This window comes from Lonchura striata, chromosome 4 (assembly GCF_050655825.1).
Source record: "Lonchura striata isolate lonStrDom1 chromosome 4, ASM5065582v1, whole genome shotgun sequence".
Classification (NCBI taxonomy): domain Eukaryota; kingdom Metazoa; phylum Chordata; class Aves; order Passeriformes; family Estrildidae; genus Lonchura; species Lonchura striata.
In genome coordinates, this window is record NC_140706.1 from 66,929,079 (window position 1) to 66,952,762 (window position 23,684).

General features: G+C 40.8%; 1 long non-coding RNA gene across 1 annotated transcript in view; it reads right to left on the reverse strand.

The window, feature by feature from the left end:
* Positions 1-782: 782 nt before the first annotated feature.
* The window catches only part of LOC144246137 (uncharacterized), a 207,838-nt gene continuing 184,936 nt past the window's right edge, over positions 783-23,684 (reverse strand). The window contains exon 7 of the long non-coding RNA XR_014955237.1: positions 783-20,931. This is a non-coding gene — a long non-coding RNA (uncharacterized LOC144246137). The remainder of the gene's footprint in view (positions 20,932-23,684) is intronic.

The following is a 23,684-nucleotide window of genomic DNA, read 5'->3' on the forward strand; positions in this document are numbered from 1 at the left end:
AAGGGTGATGGAGAAGAAACTGTAGGATTTAGCTGGCCCTTCAGAGGCAGGTCTCTCACTCCAAGTGACTAATGGTAAAGCAGGCATTCTTCATCCAAAGAGCTGAAAGTATTTAAAAGCATTCAGGAGAAACAAGTTCCCTCTCCAAATTTAAAGCTGGACTCAGTTCCCATGATCAGGCTGATATTGGCCCTGCATCCAAAATCAACACAAAATGGAATATCTATCTGGAAGCTGGCACAAGACTCATGTCTGAAGAATGGGTTTCCTGATAGATTTGGGATGGAGTGCCATGAAAGAGTCCTGATTTTGGACACTGAAATGGAGCCCATTGCTCCTCTATCTCCCTTCCTCTCACTGTATGACACATATACATAGCTATTAGATTGTCTGTTGCAGGTGATGGCAAAAAAAAAAAAAGTGGGAGGAGAAAGGGAGAGGAAAAACAAAAGTTTAAAGCATCAATATTTATTTTCTGAAGTTATCAATAAAAAATTAAAATTAAAGTACTGGTCTCCTAAAGAATCTGTTAACAGCTTTGTTAGAGGTATAGCAAAGACAAAAGCCTGGAAGATAAATTTCAAAAATTTTTTGTTACTTATGGAAAGCAATTTAACTGGAGTCAGAGACAAGTTTACAACAGACTTCAAAACCTCTTTGCTGCTTATAGGTTGTTGATTTGGTTTTCTTTAACAATAATTAATTCCATCATTTCCTACATTTTATAATCTCCACTGGACCTGAGCACTTGCATTTCTATTTCAGTGTTCACATTTTCACCCAGCTAATATTTAAATGGCAATTTCTGCAGAGTAAATAGATTTTTCAAACAGATAGATCAGCTGTCCTGGACAACAGAGAGAAGACAGTTCTTTCCCCAGGACCAGTTTATGACTCTGCAGCCCACAACAGGTGTCTTGTCTGAATGAGATCATACACCAGGGACATCCAAAAGTTTACTGGTACCTCACACTCAATCCAAGTGATCTGCTTTTATAATTCAGGATGTGATTGAAGGAGCAGTAGCGTGACCAGCATTTTGCAGCACTCCTCACCTGCTCTTCCTTCTGCAGGGGTCGGTGGGAGGGGGAAATAAATGGAAGATGAGAATATATGGATTTTGGGGGGTTGTGCCTTGCCAGCCCCCCAGCAGCCACCATGCAGCTTTGATGTCCACTGTGCCCTCAAATGAACAGGGCAGAGTTCCCAGTGGGTGGAAAAGGAATGGGAAGGGAAATGTGATCTCCTCACCAGTGTTTTTTTTGTGTTGGTTGCCAGTGTCTCTGAGAGAAAGGGACCATGACTTGATCAAACAGCTGTGGCCCTGAATGCTTGGGGAGGCAGGAAGAAAAGAGGGATAACGGCTCTGGCAGCTGGAGCAAAACAGGAGGGAGGGGGCATGAAAGGGCTGCTGCTGGCAGCTGCTCCGGGTGCTTGGGCACAGATTTCCCTCAGAGTTCAAACAGGGCACTGAAGCCTGTCCCAGAGTTCAGCCCCCAAGGGAGCAGCTGGCATGGTCCTCATCCTGTTGGCTTTGGGCTGGACACTTTCAGATGGGATGGGATGGCATGGTATGGCATAGCGTGGCATAGGAGAGAAAAGGGCTGGTAGGAAACAGAATGTACCCTGTGAGGAAGGCCAGCCAGAGGAGGGGAATGGACAGCAAGCTCTGAAGAGAAGAAAACATCACAGAAGGGGAGGCAGAAGGAATTAAACCTAAAAATGGTCTGGTTTTCCTGCAGTTTAATGAGGACATGGTGAGGGTAATGGTGCACCAATAGCTAAAGCGAATTATGCCATTCTCATGATTCTGCTTAAAGAATTTAAGGTCTCATTTAAAATATCTATCTATCTATCTATCTATCTATCTATCTATCTATCTATCTATACTATTTATTATTAGGCAGCATTCTCATTCCCCATAGAATTTCACAGCCAGATGTTTTCTTCTGAATATCTTTGGTAGGTGGAACTTGAATCTCTTAGGACGTGCCTTAAAAAAAGTAATGCCCAGAGCTCAGAGCATAACAAGCCTGGTAACCCAACAATGACAATATTAACCATGAGCTGGTCCTAAGATGGCTCGGAAACATCCAGTTTCAGAGTCTGCACCTGGTCTTGGCAATGCCTTTGTGGTTTTGCATTCATATTTTCCCTGGTTTCTTTGTGTTGCTTTCTCACACTCACATGAGCAGGGCAGCAGGCTGAATAATTAATGGTATAAAGGAAACAGCGGCTGTGAGTGAAGCTCTCTAAGCAGTATAAAGGGGGAAAAAAACTCAGTTGTAATCAAAGAAATTATAGTTAATGTAAAGAGGTGGAAATGTTCAGAAAAATACAACTGGTTTAGGACTGTCTTTTACATTCTTGTTTCATCTGTTGGATATGCTCTGGCTCTATGACTTTAAATTAGTTTCAGAGAAACACACTGGATTTAGTGAGGTGGGTGCAGTGCATGGAGTATCACTGGCTATTAAAGCTTGTCTTCTATAACTTGAAATGATGCAGATCAGGAGTATATGTATTTTTTTTCTTCATTAACACATTAGGTCTGACAGGAATTACTGGGTTTACTCATTATTGATGCTCAACATGTTGATTCAACACGAGTGCATTGATATCTTTCCCAATGTAACAGGAAATTAAATATCCATCAATTTGGAAAATAAGAATTTTTCTTCTTCTTAAGGCTGACATGTATTACATTCCTTTGAAAGGAAAAAAGTAGGAATCCGGTAGTTAGTGGGAAAGCTATAGCCTGGTTTTCCACTAAAAAAAATGTACCATGCATGAATGTATATATATTTTTTTTCCAGCTCTGGTATCCATTAAGAGAATCTAATAATTTTGTGGAGGGCAGAACATAGTCCTGGAGAAATATCAGGGGACTAGTACCAGGTTTGTTGGAAAGTCCATATTCACTTGGAATTCACACCCTTTCACTCTTTGGTGTTCTTAGCAGGGACTTGATGTACTCGTAACCTGAGTTCTGGCCATTGTCAGTGCAAAAAGCAAACAGGGACATGTGCTTCCATGTATTTTCAAATATATTCCAAAGGCAAGCAGTACTGCCACATTTTTCACTGTGGCCACAACTGCCCTAAGGTGTGCCTTTGTGGTCAGCCTGGAGGAATCTTCTCAGGATGATTTTTTTGATGTGTGATGGCAAAAAATTGTTAGAGTGCTTTATCAGAGGTTATGAGACTGCTTGGAAAATAGGATAACAATGAGAGGCTTGAGGCAGCACAAACATACCCTTTCCAAGAGCATCTCTGAAACCACTGAAACCTTTCTGACACTAAACTGCACTCTTTAATGGTCTGAGCGTAATAACAACAACAGCAATAATAATAACAATAATAATGATTTAAGGGAGCTGAAATAATAATAATTTTGCAGCTGATCTGTGTTTGTTTCCCTTTGTGGTGCTGGCTGGAGGAAGCACACAGCTGGTGGGCCATGCACGGTGTGGGCTCTTTCCAGCCTGCACCATTATTTCCAGATCAGCAGTTTTTTTTGACTTGCCCTAAATTCTGCCCTGTTCAGAGGCATAATGCCTGCAGGGGAGATACCTCCAGATAGCTCTTAGTCCCTCTGTGATGATTGTCCCAAATCTTTTTTCATTACTTTGTTTTGTTTTGTTTTGTTTTCAGGTCCATAAGTGTAGCAGAGATTTGTGTGAGAGACTTGATTAAAGCCCAGCTGCTCCATGCAATCTGAATCCCAAAACATCAGGATATTTTTGGGTAAATTCTGCCATCTTCAATAGTGATGCAGCATTATTCTTCTTCCCAGGTATTAAAAACCCACCAGCACTGACAGCTTCTCACAGCTGTATTTAATAAATATTAATATTTAATAAATATTATAAATATGTATTAAATACTCACAGGAGTATTTAATGGGGAAGGAACACGTGCTTGCCAAGAGAACCCTTTGCCACATGGAGGTCCTAAAAGTGCATTACAAAACACAGATATTGCTGGTGACACAAAGGCACTGCCACAGTATAGCATTTCATGTGGCTTTGCCATGTTTCACCCAAAAAAGGGCTAAAGTGAACGTAGAAAATTAGCTTTTCCTTTCTGATATTATTTGGGATTATTTTGGAAGTGTCTCTTAGGGCCTTTACCAGGCTTGTGAGGACAAGTCATTGAATTGCCTGCCTTGTTCGTTGTCCCATAATGAAGGGGCTATGGAGAGACTTCCTGGAGAGGGAAAAATGAGGTTCTTTTTTTTTTTTTTTGGTATAAAAAGTTTTTCCCAGAAGATAAATTTATTTGAATTCCAGAGGCAATACTGTGCTTTTTCTAAGCTTAACTTCTCTGCCACTTTGGGCATGACAGCTATTGAATGACCCACCAGGAAAATCAAACACCAGCAAATCCATCATGGGGCTTCCTGGGAGTTGTCTCAGGCAGCCCTGGCTTCTGGAGCCTGAAAACACCCCTGGGGAGGAAAAAGACATCCCCAACCACAGAAGGGCCAGTCCAGCCAGAAAATCATTCCTGGAGACCATGGCACCCTCTGGCTGCCCCTGAGGGAGCTGGATTACCACTGACAGCCAATATTTTTATGTTTTGTTGACACTTTTTCAGCCACAGTATTTTAATGACAAATCTAAGCTGGTTTTATACATAAAACTTTAAGTCGAGGCTTTTTTTTTTTTTTTTTCCTACAGAATTTGTTTAGAAAACAGGGAAAGAAATCTTTAAACCCTATCTATTAAGGGTTTTCCTCACAGAGAGAAGATTACATTGCAAAGCATCCAAAGAAACACAGTGTATTTCAACAGATCACTTTGTAGTCACTGCCATTAAGAGCTCTCTGACTCCCCAGCTGTCATAGACAAGTTACCAAATTTTGAGTTACAGAGAAATCATTGCATTTGTTGGATTATCTGCTGGAGTGAATAATCCAAGAGCCCACAAAACCAGACACTGCTCATGAGTCATCCTGTAACCTGAGGCGAGTTACTTACCACCTCTTTGCCTCTAACTCCTCAGATAAACTAAAGAAAAATCAAAGAAAATCAATATCCTTCCCCACCCTTCCCTTTTGCCAAGTCCTTTCAAATATTCAGGCAAAAGGTGGTGGGCAAGTGAAAACCACCCTGCGTTGGGAAATGTTTCCATTTCTGATTTGCAGAGGAAAGCAACAATTTTACCCCCTCTCTTTGAAGAGAGAGGAGAAGTGATGCTGCTCGAACTAAAAAGAGATTGGTTTTATTTTGTTAATTGCAGTCCTTTTGAAAAATGATCCTCAGCCTCGGTGAGGTGCTAATTAATGTGAGGATGTGGTGCACCATATAATAAAGGCTGCTGTTGAGGAATGTGAGTGAAGTAGGGATTGTTCCCGAGGTGCTGATGTGTAAACAAGATTGCTGCAGAGGTGGGCCACAGGTAAGCTTGACTTTGCATTTTTTGCAAGCTGCTGCCTTGCTCTTTGTGTCAATTTGTAGATGTTTTCCACAGTGGTAAGGTGAGGAAGAGAAAAATCCTTCCCTTGTAACCACCACTCTGAGCTGTCAGACACAGCACAGCTCCTGTCTTTAGGACAGGGAGATGCTCAGAGCAACAGAGCTAAAACATCACTATGTAGTGAACAAGCAGCATTTTAAAAGCCTAATTAAGAGTCTCTAATTTTATTTCACACTCTGATTGTCTGCCTGTACGTGGTAGTGGATAACTTTGGCCCCACATTGACAAAAACCTTTTCAGTCAGTAGACACTCAATGGCATTTTAGTTCTGCATCTTAAATTTCTTCAGATTTCATCTTGGTCATTTTTGGTTGTCAGACAGAAACAATGCCCCATTCAGGGAAAAGAATTGATTATCTCTCTGGTCCACAAGTATTTAAGATTTTCATAGGTCTCTATTCCAGAGGTTTCTGGCCTTCTTATGTCTCTATTACAGAGGCTCCTGGCTTTACATTTAAGACTTATGGAGGGGAACTTAGCTGCCACATGTTGATAATATTGGTGATAACATTAATAATAGGGTGGCAACTGTGGACTACCCCCTCCATGACTCTCTTCTGCAGTCAGTTTTGACTTAAAATTAAATGGCAAATCATGCCGGTGACATACTTAAGAAATGCTGGAAGAAAATGGATCCCATGTTCCCAAATTGTGCAATGTCTGATCTGAGTGTTACTGTCTGAAGTACAGTACTCACAGATGGACTGGAGAGGGTGAATCTGAGGCAGAGTAGGCAAACAGCAGTGACTTGCTTGCAGGCAAGTTCAGCCATATTCTTCTGGGGAATTCAGTGCCCAGTAAAGAATTTTTCTGCCTTTTCTTTTGTATTATACAAGACGACAAAGCCCAGGCACATCCAGTTTGTGGATCCAGTGTAGGATCCTGCTCTTCAGCAGGTGTGTTTTGTTCAGATGCTGGAGAGGAAGTCCTCCAGCTGTGAGGAGGTTGCTATCCCAAATTACCTGAGAAATACTGAGTATTCCAGGAACCCTTCCCAGTGCATGAGCTCAGGCTCACCAACTCCCCACCAGATGTGTCCACTTCTTTAGAAGACAAATCTGAATGTGAGCAGTGAAGGAGGAATATCCTCTCTACTAGAAGAAAAATAGGGAAAAGATAGATTGGAATAGTTGGGATTGCTTACACTCATTACTCAGAGCCAGAGGAAGGAGCTGAGGGTCAAAGGAAGGACAATAGGTCCAATCCAGGGTGTGTGGAGGCAACTTTTGGTTGTCAGCTGGCCAAGGGTAGTGTCACCATGCTGTCAGCAGTGCTGCAGTCCATTGGGAAGCGTCCAGAGGAGCACAGCTGGGTGAGGAACATTCCAGGCCCTCAGCAAACAGCAGTGCTCCTGCAGCTGGGGTCACTGGGAGAGGCAGGGCAGCTTCCATGCAGGTGCCCTGCGGTCCCCAGCTGTTGTGGGGACACCCCCTGGCCCCTGGGGAACATCTGGCTGGGAATACGGAGCTGGAGCTGACCAGACTGATGCCACTCAGGGCTTTCTGACCTAGAGTACAGGGTGGTCAGAGGTTTTTCCTGCAGAGAGGACATGCTTTTCTAGTGTGGTATACCAGCATATGAGGGAAAAGGGAGGGGATCAACCAAGCCTCTTGAGAGAAGAATATTTCACCTGAAAAATGTATCATTGCATTGTGACTAAAATGTTTTCTCAGAGAAAACATTGTGGTTTCTTCTTTGGGAGGAGGAAAAGGAAGAATATAATTTTGACACATTGAGGTCTTTCTGCAGTGGGTTGTGTCTTCTGGAGGTTGCCTTTTTTCTTTCTAGAAATATTTCTGAATTCTTGTGCTACTACATTTTCAACTGCATGATCTAAAGGGAGAATAACTGGGAATATCTATATATATGTAAAAAAGCCTCCACAAAACATGCTAGATAGCAATTCTATTTACTGATTTCCCTATATCTCTCTATATAAATTTTCTATAACCCTGCTGGCTATAAGTTTCATAAGGTAATATTTTTTTCAACTGCACTGTTTATATGGTGTGGAGATAAACTTTTTTGGCAGTCTCAATATTCCAGGCTTGTCATATATTTCATGTGGAAAAGCAGAACTTTCCCAGATGCCTAATAGCAGAATTTGGCGATTTTATTTTTATATTTACTTTGATAGGGCCAAAGCAAAATCTTATTGATTGTAAACTACTGGGGAACCATTTGATGAGCATTGAGCAGAGTATAGAACTACTGGGGTTTTTTTCCCAGACTTTAAAGGATCATTAGCTATTTTAGAAAATTACTGGAAGTCCTCAAAAGAGACTTTGGGCAAGAGCTCCTTTTGTTTCTGAAGTTTTTCTCCACTTCCCACACGCATTCTGGATATATATTTAAGGTAGAGAGAGCTCCAGGCTGTTTGTACAATGAAATTGATGGGAGGCATTCTTTCATTCACTCACACAATTGTGCCCTTAGAATATGAGCTATGAACACAACTAATATGATAATTAAATTATTTGAAAAGACACCAAATAAAATAAACAGTTCCACATCAGCTCAGTAATAAGAGTAATCTTACTTTCAGAAAGTACATTTTATCTCAAAGGCTCCCAGAGCTGCCAGCACTTCACACATGTCCAGCCACAGATCAGAGCTTGGTGAGCAGCACTGCTCCCCATGGGGAGCACAGTGCCATGCACTGAAACCTGCTCAGGAAGGGGAGCTGAAAGCCAGATTTGGAGTGGAAAGTGCCTGTGGATGAAAGATTTCATGAGACAACTCTTGTGATCAACCAACACAACACGCACACATCACCTCTCTAGTGGCTCAGGTTGTAACAGCCCAGGATTTCTGAGAAGCAGCACTGAGAATCAGAGAACCATAAACTGGGTTGGGTTGGAAAGGAACTTGGAAAGATCATGTCATTCCACCTCCCTGCCACGGGCAGGGATACCTTCCCCTAGACAGGGTTGATCAAAGCCTCATCCAAATGCATTTTGAACACTTCCAGAGATGGCACATCCACACCTTCTGTGGGAAACTTCCATCAGGGCTTCACCACCCTCGCAGGGAAGCATTCCAGAAACTTCCCAGAACCAGCTCTTGTAAGCAACACCACACTATTCCTCTTCCCTCAGCTGGGGTTTTCTAGATGTCCCAGATACCAGATATACACACAAAGCCACATTTCCACTGGTGTGGGTTTTTTAAAGGAACTCTGGTGGAGAAGAAATCATTTCTCCCTGTTGCATCCACAACAGTGCAGGTGAAGATGAGCACAGCAGCTCACAGCAACTGAGAGTCTCCTCATTACCCTGCTGTAACTGTATCTCAGAGGTAGACAATAGCCCCAGGATTAGATTTTCTAAAAATTTATCTGTATCAAAAGGGATCTTGTACAGGCAGAAAGCAGCAAGTTGATTTTTTCCAAGAGCAGCTTTGCCATTTTAAGCAGTTGTTGGCTTAATAAGTGAAATAGCTCAGGGCTGTGTGCATGCCACAATGATTGCATTCTGTAAGAAAAGACTGTGCCTGTGGGTCTCCAAGGTTCAGAGCCAAGACTAGTCATACTTGTGGTCTTTAAGTCACAACCCCAAGCTATTCTCACCACTGTAGATAAGGGATAGCTGATCATAAGAATAACACCGATTCCAAAATAACTAACCACAGCAAAATTAAAATGACCTAGTGGAGCAATACAAAGGGCATGTGATTGACAAGATAGCTGTTCTTTGAAATGTACTGCAGGCAGTAAATAGAATCTTATGCCCATAAGGTATTTTCTATCTTAAAGCCAATAATAATGATCTGGCATCTGTCCTTCCTGAGTGAGGATTCAGTTCTCAAGGCTGTGGCAGCTCCCTCCCAAAAGCCTCTGGAAATGATAGCAGGGCTGTGCTCATGGCTTGTAATTATACCGTGGGGTGCTTCTCCTCTTTCTTTCCAAAAGGGCTTCTCTCTAATATAAACAGCTGTGCAGGGTGGAGAGAAGTTTTGCCTCTTACACTTGTGCTTAGATGGATTTAACTCACATTTGCATTTCCTTGGAGTGGGCCGCCAGGCAAGGAAATGCAAGGGCCAATTCCTAGTTTATTTTTGCCCCCATCAAAATCCAAGTGGCATTTCTGCTCATTTCTACCAAAGCAGCTGCAGGGCTCTGCTATCACTGCCTTGTAATCGCTGTAATATTTCCATTTCCCCTGTTTGTGGCATGTTGCAAATATAACCATGTAGGGTTGTGAACTCCATGGACCTGATGGCAGTGGGGAAGAGTTGAGTTCCCAAGGTCTGCAGCAGAAGATTTGCCCATAGCACTTTGGCAACCCATCCCAGCACCTGAGCTGCATGACCATTCCCACCATGACCATTCCCACCTCACAGGAGCAACAGGAATCAAAAAATGTGAATAAGCCAGCAGTTATTTGGCTCTCTCTCTTTTTTTTTTTTTCCCCTCCTAGTATAGACTGGAATGCAATCTGGTGAACAGAAAGCTCTTGGAACATGTCAGATGGCTTTGAGGAAAGCAAAATGCTCCTTCTTTCAAGAATGGTATATTTTCTGATGTTGTCATGGAGCTTTTTGTTGGTTTGTTTTGGTTTGGTTTTTGAGTGAAAAAGAGAATTGTAACTTCCTTTACACCAGTGCATTAGCATAATACGTTCCTGCCTTCAGGTACTGTATGTCATTGTTGTGAGTACATTTTGACATCTCTCACACTTCCAGCAGTCCCAAGATCCATGACAGAGCTGAATGAAAACTTTTTTTTTTAAACTTGGCAGAAGCAGTAAGAACACATAAAACCTGCCAGCTGTCAAGGATGTAAATGCTGATTTTGTTTCACTTTTTTAATGAATTAAAGCAGGATTGAAATCTGTCCAAAGACAGCATGTTGGGCCTTGCAAGGAAAGAAAAAAATGGAAGGGAGGGATTTTTTTTTTTTTCTCTTTTGGCAGTTATGTTCATGGAGTGTTTATTCTTGGTAGCACAGTGCAGGACAGAGCTACTCTCCTGGAAGAGCCTTGTCTGTGGCAGGAACTGGTTTCAAGACAAAGCATTTGAGGGATTGAAAAAAACTCTTAGTTCTGCCTTACTTCAATACAGGCACCTAAAAATTACAGCACTCATCACTGTTTTGGAGAAGGGTGGCAGCAAATCAGTGGCAGAAGTCATTTTGTGTGCCATTTACAGGATGAAACCAAACTAAAATCTGATGGATTTTTCTTATCTATTATGTTTTTGCTGCCATCTTGCTGATGCCACTTTTTGGAGTGGGGATAGGTGTGTCTTTCATCTGTCAGGCTGGCATCATGTACTTCTGAGGGGACTGTGATTAGTCCCTCTGATCCCTTCTTTTTCCTCTTCAGGGGTGAAAATATGGTAAAGAATTTGCCAGGTGCTTTGCTTTTTATGCCCTAGTTTCTGCTTCTCAGCTGATCTCCCATTCCAGAACCAGCCAATTTCAGGTCATGTTTTCAAGCTGTGAAGGGGTTATCAGCTATGAAGGCTATCTCAGCACCTTGAAAATTGAATTGCAGATGTCTTAAACACCTGGCAATTTCTCTCAGCACTAGCAGAGGGAAATGAAGCCTGTTCTTTAGGAAAATGGAGAGCCTCACATCAAAACAAGCTGATATTGACTGATGTTCCTGAACCAAAGACCATCCTGGAAGCTAAGATCTGGATTTGGATCAAGCCAGGCACAAAGCTCTTCTCCAGTAGTGTGGGCTGAGCTGGTCCAAGCAAGCCAGGCTTGGGCTGTACTTCAGCCAGGTGATTTAGACAAAATAGAGGGGAAGAAATTTGTTCAGACAAAACAAAACAAAAAAGAGTACTAGCTTCTTCCAAAAAAACTCAAGATGGGCCCAAATTTCTGAAGAAAATGTAGAACTCCCTTTTCCTCCCCTCACCTTTCCCCTAGCCTCCTAAACCTCTGGCACCTACCCACTTCAGCTGGAACAGAATTACTATTCTCCAGTTTCCAGCCTCTCTTCAAGTAGGAAGTATAGAAAATCTCACAGGAAAGCCTTTTCTTATGAGCTTTCCAGGCAGATTTTTCTGAAGGAGAGCCTTACACAGTTCAGCTCTTTATTAAGCCTTCCATCCCCAGCTTGAATATGTCTTGAGACACAATATGTAATTACAGGATGACAATCTGCTAAACCCTACAACCTCTTCAGTAAACTTTGTAGGATTGTAGGAAATATAGTGACAGTTTGGACCCTTCAGTTCTATTTTTTCAAGAGAAATCTTCATTTAGAGCAGCATGCCAGGTAATTCCAGCACTTATATATCGGAGGGGGAAAGGGTGACCTGATGAAATGGGGCAGCTCAGCAATAAACATTAAATAAATTGCAATATTTTCCTCACTTTGGGGCAGTTGTGCATGTTCTGCAAAGGCACAGAGCAGGTTCCCCTGCCTTGGGATCCTGCTGCTACTCAGCATCTTCTTCCTCTGTCTCTGAAATAGAGAAAGCCTGCTCAAAGAAATTTCCAACTTCCTCCTCCTTGCTGGAAATGAAAGCACAGGAGATGAAAGGGAAGGAATCCCTGCTGCCTTTCCAGGTCATGTTTTCTCCCCATCATTAGGGTCTGGGTTTTTTGCCCACACAGTGAGACCTCCCCTAACAGGGGTGAGACTCATCTACCTCCACCAGTTGGGTCCACAGCATGTGCAGCCATTGATAAAGGGATGAACAAAGCAATTTAACCACTTAAATCTTGCTCTGGGTGGACACAGGGGGAAAGACAGGAATGGCTGTGGGGGGGAAGAGCCCCTCAAGTCACAGCACATTTCATGCCACCAACACACAATCCTGAGGTAAATCTTGTGCCAGAGAAAAGTCAACAGTGATTATTTACTCACTTGCTGAAGTGGTAATTTGTGCTGTATTATGAAAAGTTTTAGGTTTCTTGATGTATGGGAGGCAAAAAGCCCCCAAATTGGGATGCTTGGGTTGGCACCTTCAATGGAGGGAAGGTGCCTGGTGTTTAGCCTCACTTTCTTTGATGGGGCCCCAGCACTTAACCATGCTTAATCCTTTTTAATGAACACTTTGCTGATGCAAATCAGCCCACAGATGTCTATTTAAAAGAAAACAGTGAAAAATCTGTTGGGAGACTGTCTCTTTAAGATAGACTTGGCCAAAATAAAGAGCCCCACATAAAGGTGAGTGAAAAATAACTGCAGGTTTAAAACACGCTTCAGGGAAGATGGTTCAGAGAAGAATCTTTTCCGAAGTGGTGAATTTTTCATTTCATAGTTATGAAAAGAAAAATAATCCAATTCTACTCTTGTCTCCAGAAATAGTTCAGAACAGAGAAATAGAAGCACTGTTTTCAAACAGGACTTTCCTGTCCTTTAAAACTACTTTTTTTTCAAAAGGCAGGAAAGAGCACAAAGTAACAGTGGCTGTTTTGCCAGTTGGAAAACATTTAGAAAGTGTGAGAATGTGAAGGGGGGAGAAAAATCACATCCTTAAGCTTTGTCACTGTTCCTCAGCTGGAAAAATATTGGAAAGCAGAAAAATGTTTCCTTTTTTCCTACATCCTTAATGTGGGGAATGGTTCCATAGGAAAGCCATTGTCTCCCAGGAAGGATATTCCACTGAGAAAAATCAAGAATTTTCCAGCACTCTCTAACTACATGCCTTGTTTTCATTTCTACCCACTGACTGATAAAAAGTGCATTTGTCAGGCTGGATATTCACTCCTGCAATATGTTATTACAAAACACGTGTCCAAGTAGATCCTTCTGAGCATTATAATTTTCCATTTTTTTCTCTAAGTGAATTTTTTAAAAGGGCTCTCAATATCCACTCACATACAAACACGAGGTGAACAATTCTCTCTTAGGACCCCTGCTCATTTAGGAAACATTTCAAACATTTTCAAGAGCAGGATAATGAGGAGCAAGTACAAATTTGCAGCTTGAGCCACTGCTCAGTGACTTTTCAAGTTCAATTTGCCATCTCTAATTATTCTTATTTTACTGCTTTTAATACTTTGAACAGTTTTTGGATGGCTTAATCAATCAAAAGTGTCACATTGCATAAAAATTTTACTTCCTTGACTGGTGACCTTTCCCCCACATCATCCAGCTTTGCTTGATCACCCTTCCCACCCTCACTGGTAGTTATTTTAATCACACAGCATTTGGGGTAGTCAGGACAGTGACAGCACCCTTTTGCCCAAGCCATCATTTGCAAATCATTGCACAAGGTGCATGCTTTCCCCCTTGCTCTACCAGGGCTATTGCTTCAAAGATCCAGTTCCTGTAAAAACAATCACAGCTCAGCACTGAGAGAGTGGTGGAAAGGCCCATTTCAGTCGTGTGTTTTTTGGCACGGAACCACGGCGAGTGCATAATCTGTATAAATGTTAGCTTTCTAAACAAACAGAACCTCTGGTTGCACAAAGACACACAATAAGGTTGAAACTTGTTTCTTTCATTAAGCAACCTTTCAAAACCGGGGCTTGTTTTGTTCTAGACACCCGTCAATCCTGACAGATCCCAAGAAACAAACAGCAGCAATGGCCATGGAGCCAACTGAGCTGCCCTGCACCCTTTGCTTTCTTTCCTTTCCTCAAGTATGGAAGAATTTTGTCCACTATCCAAATATAGAGATGCTGGAGTGGGAATGGGAAAGTTTTTAGGGCTTGTACCCTGCTGTGGCGGGTGTCAGTAGAGCAGTGCCACCAAGCAATCCCCATGGGCAAGGGTTGAATTCCATCCACAACCCTTGGGGGATGTTGGTGATGTAAACTTCCCACTTTGGATCTGTGAGGATTATATGGGAAAAGTTAGCTGCTGGCAGTATTCATCCCTCAATACCCTGTCCAGACCTGACCCATTTCCAAGCTGCAATACTCTAAGCAGGAATTCTTTTGCTTTGTGTTGCTATTGCAATTTCACCATGGTGTCACTGATATATACAAGAATTTGAGGGGTTTTTCAGTCTAAAAAGGACAGCAGGAGTGATCTGTTTATGTGCTAAAAAATAGCCTGGAAAATAAAGATGGGAAAAAATTGATCCATCTCCAGCAATTATATATATTCTTAAAAAGTTCTCTAAATATTTTAGTGCACTGAAGTATTTTTGAAAGTGATGGAAAAGTAGTCTTTTGTGTACACTGTGCTAAAAATGCCTTAAAAATCCATCATTCCCCAGCCATCTGTTTAGGAAGGCAAAGCTCTGCAGATGAAAAGACACAGAGGAAGACAGCAGTTGTCCATGTTAAAATGCTGTTTTGTGGGCTCTGTTCCACGTCCTCCCACTGTCTTCTGGATGCTCATGAGTGCCCTTGTACCAGGCAGACCTACATTTCTAGGACAAAGTTTTGCATTTTATCTTCTAAAAATCTAAATCAGCATCAATTTTATCCTTTCACTGGACAATATGTAACATGCTACCTTTCTGGGAAAACCAGAGCATGGAAAATAAGCACATGTTTTATCTGAGAATGCACACCTCACATGACAGATAATGGAGGGATTACAGAAGATGTGATTTCTGTACGCTGACAATACAGATGTGCTGTTTCTGGAGAAGGAGGAATTTTTGGTTTAATGTAGGTGGGGTTTAAGTCATTCAGCACTTTGTCTGAGGCAAAAGTGCAATACATGGCTTTTTACTTAAAAAAAAGAAGGCACTAAGATGATTTACTGCTTGTCACATAACACTAAAACAACACATGGTTACACGGGTCATTTAAAAATTAGTTTTTTCTTTTCTGCACAGTGGTGGAGTGCAGTGTATATTCAAGAGTGTATATTCATTTTCTTCTCAATGAGTAAAGGCATCAGATTAAAAAAAAATTTAAATAAATTTTTAAACCCCCAAAAACCCAAACACAAACCAAAATTAACCCATCTTGTTCACTCAGAAACCCTTGCAAATGGCTACAGTAAATATCCCAGCACTTCAACATGATTGACATGTAGGAATCATGTTCTGGCACAAGTATATCCTGATGAAGTTATCCCTTCAGTGGTCACAGAAAGTCATCCTTTATGTCTTTGCTCCTTTGTAAACAAGGTCTTAGGTAGTTCCCCTCCCACATTCACGTCTACACATGATTTCCTAGTTTACTAACAATTTGGTGGCTTCCATTGTGTGGTGGCTTTTTGTTGTTGTTGACTGCCACCTCAGCTTTGCCAAAGTGTCTCTTGATTTGCAACTGTGAAAGGAGGGCTGGGGCTGGGGCAGTGTGAGCCATCACCTCTCCTTGTCACCCCCAAGATGTGCAGAAGGAAGGGATCAGGATTAGCAGATCCAGCCCGTTGCTCTGCTCCCATTCAGAGCTCAGAGACAGCAAATCCGTGGCGTGCACTGACCATTGATTTGAGCCCCACCAAGCCCAAAATCCCCTCTCAGTGCTCCCTGGCAGAAGCAGCACTCAAAGAGCTTGCCTGTCTCACCCAAAAAAGAGCTGCACAGTCCTCCCTTTCCTGTGAAACAGTTTTTGCCTGCTTCCAGAGGAGATAAATGCAACACAGGGTTTCCACAAGGTGCCTTAAGCCTACTAAGAAAAGTAAAACAAAGCACAGTGAACTACACCTTTGCTGAGCAGATAAGGCAGCGGATTGGAGCATTTTATAGCTCAATTCCATGTCATTACCTTGGCAAACAAGTGAATTATATATTAATTAAAGTGATATATTAATTAAATGTTAAATTAAAATATATTAATTCAAATATATTAATTAAAGCAAATCATACATAAATTAAAATCCCTGAAAACTGTATTGAGTGTCTTTTTAGTGGCCACCTGATCTTGGTATAAATTAGATTGCTGAACACCCTACTGTCTTGATAGTGTGTCTTGACTCTCCCTCGTTTTTAAAAAGAAATCTTCTGAAATGCGAAAAATCTCTAAAGGCATTTCTGACATTTCAGAAAATATTCTGAGGCTCTTGTCAGCATGGAAAACTGCCTGAATATCATCAATAAAACATGATTAAACATAATTTTCTCTGAATTATGTAATATTTTCCATTTTTTGAAGTACAAAAGATATGTAGATGAAATACTCAATTCTATAGATGACTTTAAAGTTCAGAATTGCCCTGGAGACCTTTGTGTCAGCCAAAGCAGATGATGTAATAAAATTACACATACAAATACTTTAACAGGTTGTTCCTAAAACTAGAATCCTGTTTATTGGAAACTCCCTACCTTTGGCAATTCTCATCAGTTGCTATAATAAATACTCCATTTTCTGCAGAGCATAAGAGAAGATCTGAAAGTGTTTGTGAGCTTTTTGCATTGTCTTCCAACAGCCCCCAAACCAAACAGTGCTCAAAAATCCGTCCTTTAGCCTTGTTTAGTTATTAAATGTTTCTGTTGCATCTTCTTCCAAGACATTTGAACTTTTCAGCTGGTGCTTCGGTAATTTGTGACAAGTCCTAAGTGATCTATATCCATTTTATTAAGGGGTTTCAACAACCTTAAACTCTCATGATCTGTTGGAATTGCAACTCTCTAAAAACCCCCAAAATCTGACTTCAAACAAATCTGAACTTTTCTTATGCAACACATTAGCACTTTGTGGCCTTTTGGATGCCTTGATTCTGCCTTGATCTTGTTTAGAAACTGAATTCTATATAAAGAATATGTTATTATAGTTTTTATCTATGGACCTTACAGACAAACATACAGGTCATATACAACCATTGCTTATAATATGAAATATAATCGAAATTTATGCACATACACTAGAAGGAGGGGGCAATTGTGGAATAAAAATGGCAAGACAAGTGGCCAAGCACACTTGTGAAGCTACAATTTAAAATTGATCTCAAAGATTTTCTTGGGCTTTTTTAGGTCACTTAGATATTACACCAGCTTGTGAAACTACACTTTAAATTTGATTTCAAATATATTCTTTCATTTTCTTGGGCTTTTGTAGGTCACTTAGATATTTACACCAATTTGAAAGAGGAGCTGCGTGGTATTTTCAGGTTAAAAATCTTCGTTTGTCTGTAATGTTTTCCTTCGTGCCATTACTCCTCCCTGACAGGTGAGGGGAGGTTTTGACACTGTTAATATAACACGGGGTGTTAATCTTATAATCGCCCTGTCAGCACTTCGTGTCAGGGTGTTAATGGCCACCTTTCAGCCACTCAGGCTCTCCTGCCAATAAAAACACTGCCGGTTCCTATCCAACCAGCAGCTCTGCACCTACTCTGCCCTATCCCCAAAGAATAAATACAAGATTTCACTAGCCATGTGGCTGTAAAAGATGCTCCTCTCTGTTTATTTCCTTTTCCTTCTCTGCACCCGTTAGCAGACAAAGCATCTCTGACACTGAAGCCTTTCAATGCACTTTGCAGGCTTCATGTTATTTTAAAATATGCCTTTTTTTTTTTAAGTTTTAAATAAACATAACATCTTGGACAGGATGAAATGAGATTTCTTTTTTTTACCAGTGGGAATGTAATGCAAATGTAATCCAAATACAAATGCGGTATTTCTGTAATTTCTCAGTGTTTGTGATGAGTCCATATTTTTCTCTCTGCACAGGAGAGGGGCTTTTCCAGCTTCCTGGCAGAAGGAGTTGCACAATTCCAGATGACTTACTTTATATGCCTAGAGGAGCTTTATTACACAAAGGGAGACAAAGAGAGGAAGAGGGAGAGAGCACACACTCAGAATAATAAACAAAGAAGAATAAACAGTCCTGCAGTTATCCATAGGGATTCCAGATGCTGCTCCATACCTCTGCAAGGCCTGCCTGCCTTCCCACACCTTAATGAATATTAAATACAGGTTAACATTCAGCAACGTTTGGGGAGGCCAGAGTTATGATGAAACCCCGCAGTGCAGCCAGTTTTCTGCTCTCACTATCTGGTGTTTGGATTTTTACTTGATTTCCTATAGGTTTCCTTTAATCAATGTGACGTGGCTGGTTCCAGCATCATGGAACCATCTGGATTTTATACTCCTTGCGTTTTCCTGGCTGAAAAGAAACAGACTTACTACTCAGCTCATTAGAACCCAGTCCCCAAAAAAAAATTTTTTTTCTCGTGTGGGATTTTAATGCAGACAAAAAAAAGAAAAAAAAAAAAAAAAAGAAAAAAAAAAAAAGGAGCAAAGCATAAACAAGCACCAGTTTCCATGTTTCCATGTCATACCCAGCCAAAGATGCCAAAGATGCAGTCGAAATTATTTCTGCATTAAATCAGGATTTACTTTGTTTTTGCTTGCTGTGTTTTATAGTAAGCATGAATTCTGGAATTCCTATTATCTTGGATGCACGAAGATGTTCATTATATCCCTACAGAAAAAATTGTGGGTTTTTTCCACAGTCTTTCTATAGCAGTTCATGTGCTTTGCAACAGCAAAATGAAAGGTCAGACACCCAGAACAGAAGAAGATACCCCTTATCTTGTTGTGATCAGGCATTAATATAGAAAATACATATAATTTTGGAAAGAAGATGATATTGAATTGAATGATCTAAAATTGAATTCTAAATATATGGGGATGTAAGAAGATCTATTATTGACTCCAAGGAAAGCCCAGTCAGCCACGCAGCCTCCACCTCATCCAAGCCACTACAGCCATTGCCAGTCTTTTTAGTAATTTATTTAACATTTGGTTATTAATGAAGCATATCATGTCTTGGTTCTGCAAAGTTACTCATTGCTGGTATTCTAAATATTTGTGGAATTGCAGCTAAATCAAAGAAAAGGTTTAAGTAGCACTTTATTATTGTGTATTAAATACTTATGTATTAAATACATGCACTACCCAGGGGATATAAAAAGTATTTAAAAGAGGAGGTCTGTCTCTAATTAAACTCACTAACTGGTTTATGCCATATTGCTTTCCTTTTTATTTTTATCTGTTACCAGGGGCTTAAAAATACTTATCCTTAGAAGAAGGGAAGAATGTCACCATCTGCAACAAGATCACTGGGTCAGCAGTTTGGGCGGTGGACAGAGGTCCAAATTTGGATGGAATGATGTGTGTGAGCAATGTGAGTGAAAGATAGAGAAAGAACAGTCCTTCCACCTGCAAATCCCAGAAGATCCTAAACTGGTCACTGCCTGCCAGGCAATTTCACATCCCAGTCATTAGCTGTGCAGGAATTTCAGAGTTTCATGCGTTGGTGAGGCTGAGTGGGTCACTGTAGTTCAAAACAAAGAGGTCCAACATTCCTGTCCAAACAGCTGTGCTTCATATTTGAATTTTAGCCCTGTGCACTGTGAAAAACCTCAGACCCAGTGCTCCCTGAGGAAGTCTTGCATAAGTTTTGTTCTCTCTTGGTGGAGCATAAAGTAAAAGGTCCAGACTTCAGCTGACCTTGGAATATTGAGAGTAGATGGTCAAGTCTCTCTTATGTATCTGTGTATATTTAACTCCTGTGAATAGTAATGGGACAAACATCTGCAGAGTGAGGAGCAGCTACATCCCTAAAGAAAGCAAATTAGGAGAAGCCAAGAACACTCAAACTTCGTTACATTTTAGAATTTTGCCAATGCAATAGCTGTTCCAGAATTTCTTTACAGGTTAAGCAAACCTCTCCATCTGCAGTGGGATTTCATCTTCCCAACAGAACGTAGTTATTCACCAGTTTTTCAGTGCTTTAGCTTCCAAAAGCAAAGCAAGAGCTCCAAGAACTCTTATGCAAAATGGAAGCAGCTGCTTGTAGAGATGAGACAGAATGGTAAAGGAGGCCTCTTGGGAATGCTGTGACAGGCACAGGGCTTACAGACTGCTGAGATGTGAGAAGGAGGAAATGCTCTTCAGTTTTGTGATCACTGCAGCCTGGTGGGAAAGTGGTGTTGGAAATCCTTATGAACTTGATTTGGTATTTCTGAGGACAGAAGTTCTTTACTGACAGCCTGGGTGGTGCTAACATCAATGTACCCCCTTGCATTTCATTGCTGGTGTACAGAGAATACTTCTTGGGAAGAGGCAAGTTCACTCTTCCTGTTTTTAAAACCTTGTCAGTTCCTGAACTTTTGACTAGGAGTTATTTTTGGATTCATTTTTTTGGAGATACTATGATTCTGTCAGTAAAATTTGTACTGAGACCACTGAAGCAATTTTCACAAACTACCACTGGATACAGCAGTCACCTGGTGTTACTTTCAGTTGCCACTAGCCTGCCTTTGACCACATTGCTGAAATGGAGGTCTGAAGCCTTCAGCATCAGCTGAGATTCAGCCATAAAATGATTTACAGAGTGCACACTCAATTCCCTTATGAGTCTACAAAAACCGTAGGCCAACCTTCAGCAGCTCATCAACAATATTTTGAGCTGTTCAAGCTCTTCAGATTCCCAAAAGAGACTGTCAGATCAGCGTGAGGAGCACAGGGGTCAGAGTGGAATATGTGCACTTCACTGAATCACTGCTGTGATCCTGTGACCTGCAGGAGTCCATTCCATGCAGGACTTTCCAGGAAGGCAGGAGAAAGCTGTCTTCTGTTTCTCTGACAGAAAGGTTCTTGTAAAGAGGAAGATATCCAACCCAATAAAGACCTACAGCAATAAAAAAAATGAAGGGAATACTGGCCGGTCACATACTTCCAATACTCTATGAAAGCTGCCCATTGACATATGAGCTTAACACAGAAAAAGAACCCACCATAAAAGAGGAAACAGAGCAACTGTGAGACCTCAATAAGCCAGTCTAGTGCCTGCTTAATCTCTAGTAGTGTGGCAGAAGAGATGAGCAGGTTTAATGCATATGATTGTCTCTCTGGGAAAATGGATATTCTAACTGCTGTTATATTTGGGAAAGACACTGCAGATGCTTCTTAGTCACATGAATTTCCCCAATATTATCAGGTTATCCTCTCCAGACCTTAGGTGGAAATGCTGGTCACAGCTAGTTCCGTTTCTGTATCAAATCAAAGAGCAAGCACCAGAAGTGTGGCCTCTATATTTCTGGCAGGTGCTGACTGGTATTGCTTGTGACACAGCCTCCCTCTGGTAGAAAACACGTATAAAAGTAAATTATTTGATTGCAAAAAACCTTTGTGGAGATGATTTAAAACAAAGCAGTACCCAGCATCCAGGGTGCTGAAACTCCTCAGGGAACAGCAGTTCAGTACCTCCTGAAATAGACACACACAGTCCTTGGTGCTGTTCCTAAAGGGTTTTAAAATTCATTTGTTTCTTTAAGATAATATTATTTTCTGAGATACTACAACTTGGAGAAGGTGGAACTATTTCCAGCTTTGTCAAGCTTGGTAATAATGGAAAGATCAGTCATTCCCTCTTCTTCCCCCACTCATCTTCCCACTCTTCTTCCTGACATGCTTATGAAACAAATCTTAACAAGGTAGTACTCATCTTTTTTGAGCTATTTGGAATGATTTCTGCTATTTGGTTTCCCCACATAAAGACTTTGTTATGTGGAACTGATAATTTTAAGTCACGTTGAAGTTTGAGACTCGTTGTGATGCTGTTAATTCCAGCATTAATAAATGTGTGTACATGTAGAGAAACAGAAAGGTCTTTATCTATCCACTGGCAATGAGAATAGAACCTAACTCACCTGACTGAATTTTTGTGAATTCTCATATTTAATTCATTCAATTGCATGATCACAAAGCTTTTAAAAAATATTCACTCTCTTCTGGCTCTGGCACTCACCATCTGTTATTCCTCTAAAATTGGTTTTTATATGCTGAATAAATAACCTTGTGTTTTCATTATTCATATGCCATATTATGAAAAATCTTTAAACACAAGGCTTTGCACTAATTATTAAATTGCCACCTTTTATTATATGGAAATATTTATTTAATTTATTTCAACAACTTTTTTCCCCTCTTATTTCAAGACAGTCCAATACCTTTGAACGTGGTATTTCAACATAGCTGCCTGGACAGATAAGTAATAGATTAAACTTCCTTTTGGTAGAACAGGAAGAATAACTTCAAATTATTTAAAGTGCTGGCATTTCAGAGAAATGGATTTTCCCATTACAACCTTGCTCAGTGTCTCAAACAGCATCACAAACAATTTTGACCAGAACAACCACATTATTTAAATAGTAAAACACAACTCACACAGACTGCAATATCACAGCAGTTTCTAGAACACCCTTTCAAAGTCATTGATGCATCCTGAAATGTATCAATGATAAACTGACATTTTGAAGGAGTCCAAAACTTTACCCAGTGCATAGAATCTGGTCAGTGTGGAGAAAACACCATGGAAAAACTGAATGCCTCTGCAGAGAAATAGATTCCTGCCTGGTTTTCTTCCATCCTTACGAACAAGACTTGTTTCCAAATGCAGCTGAACTGAGATTACAGACCTGCTTTTACTCTGTGTGACTAACAGAGGGGAAACTCACTCAGCATTGGAAAAATAATGACGGTCCTGTTTTTCTGAAGGATATAAAAACTGGCCTGTGAAGAGCAGCAGTTTCAGACTGACCAGCAGTCTGTGCATACTGGCACTTTCCTTTTCTGTTTACCATATCTACATAAATATTCACTAAGTGTTTCCTTGCAAGATTTCAGCTGGCACTTCCTGCACACCCTAAAATTTCATCAGCTTCAGGGAGTGCATTACGGGATGCCAGCTCAGGCCTAAGGTCTTGAATATATTTCTTGCTATCTGAATGAAAGTCTGCTAGCACACTTCCCGATCCAACAGCCAGCCTCTGGTGAATATTTATGTTGGAAGTCAAAAATCTAAAAAGATGAGGCTGCTTTGGAAATTCTGGTCTTAGTGACATGACAATTCATCACTTCTGTGCAGTTTTGGAGCTCTCATAACAAACATCACACGATGAGGTTTGAATCAAAGCAAGTAGCCATAGTAGTGGTGGTGTTTTCCTTCCTACAGCTTCTGCCAGTCTCAGCGAAGGATGTTTATTACAAACTTTTACAAATTATATGTTAACATAAACCCAAGTTAAATCCTTGTCTGGAACAAGCTCTTGTACGACTAGTGTGAAGTTGTCTAAAAATACAGCTGGGAAAAGGGTATGACTTGAAATAAATAGAGGGTAATTTGGGTTGCTATGTCTTCAACACACAACTGAGAAATCTGTGATTGCTGAGCAGATTAGGTTTCTGGCTATACTTTAATGTGTTTATATTTTCTGAACCAGCCCTTGGAAATACTGTGTGTTGAGGATTAAGTTTATTAGTGCTGCTTATTTCTTGGTAGGAGATGGATAAGGCCATTATGATTCCATCATTTTATAATACTTACAAATTACATACCCACAAAAGTGTCTCTAGTACCAGATAAACAGAAAACGAGTCCCA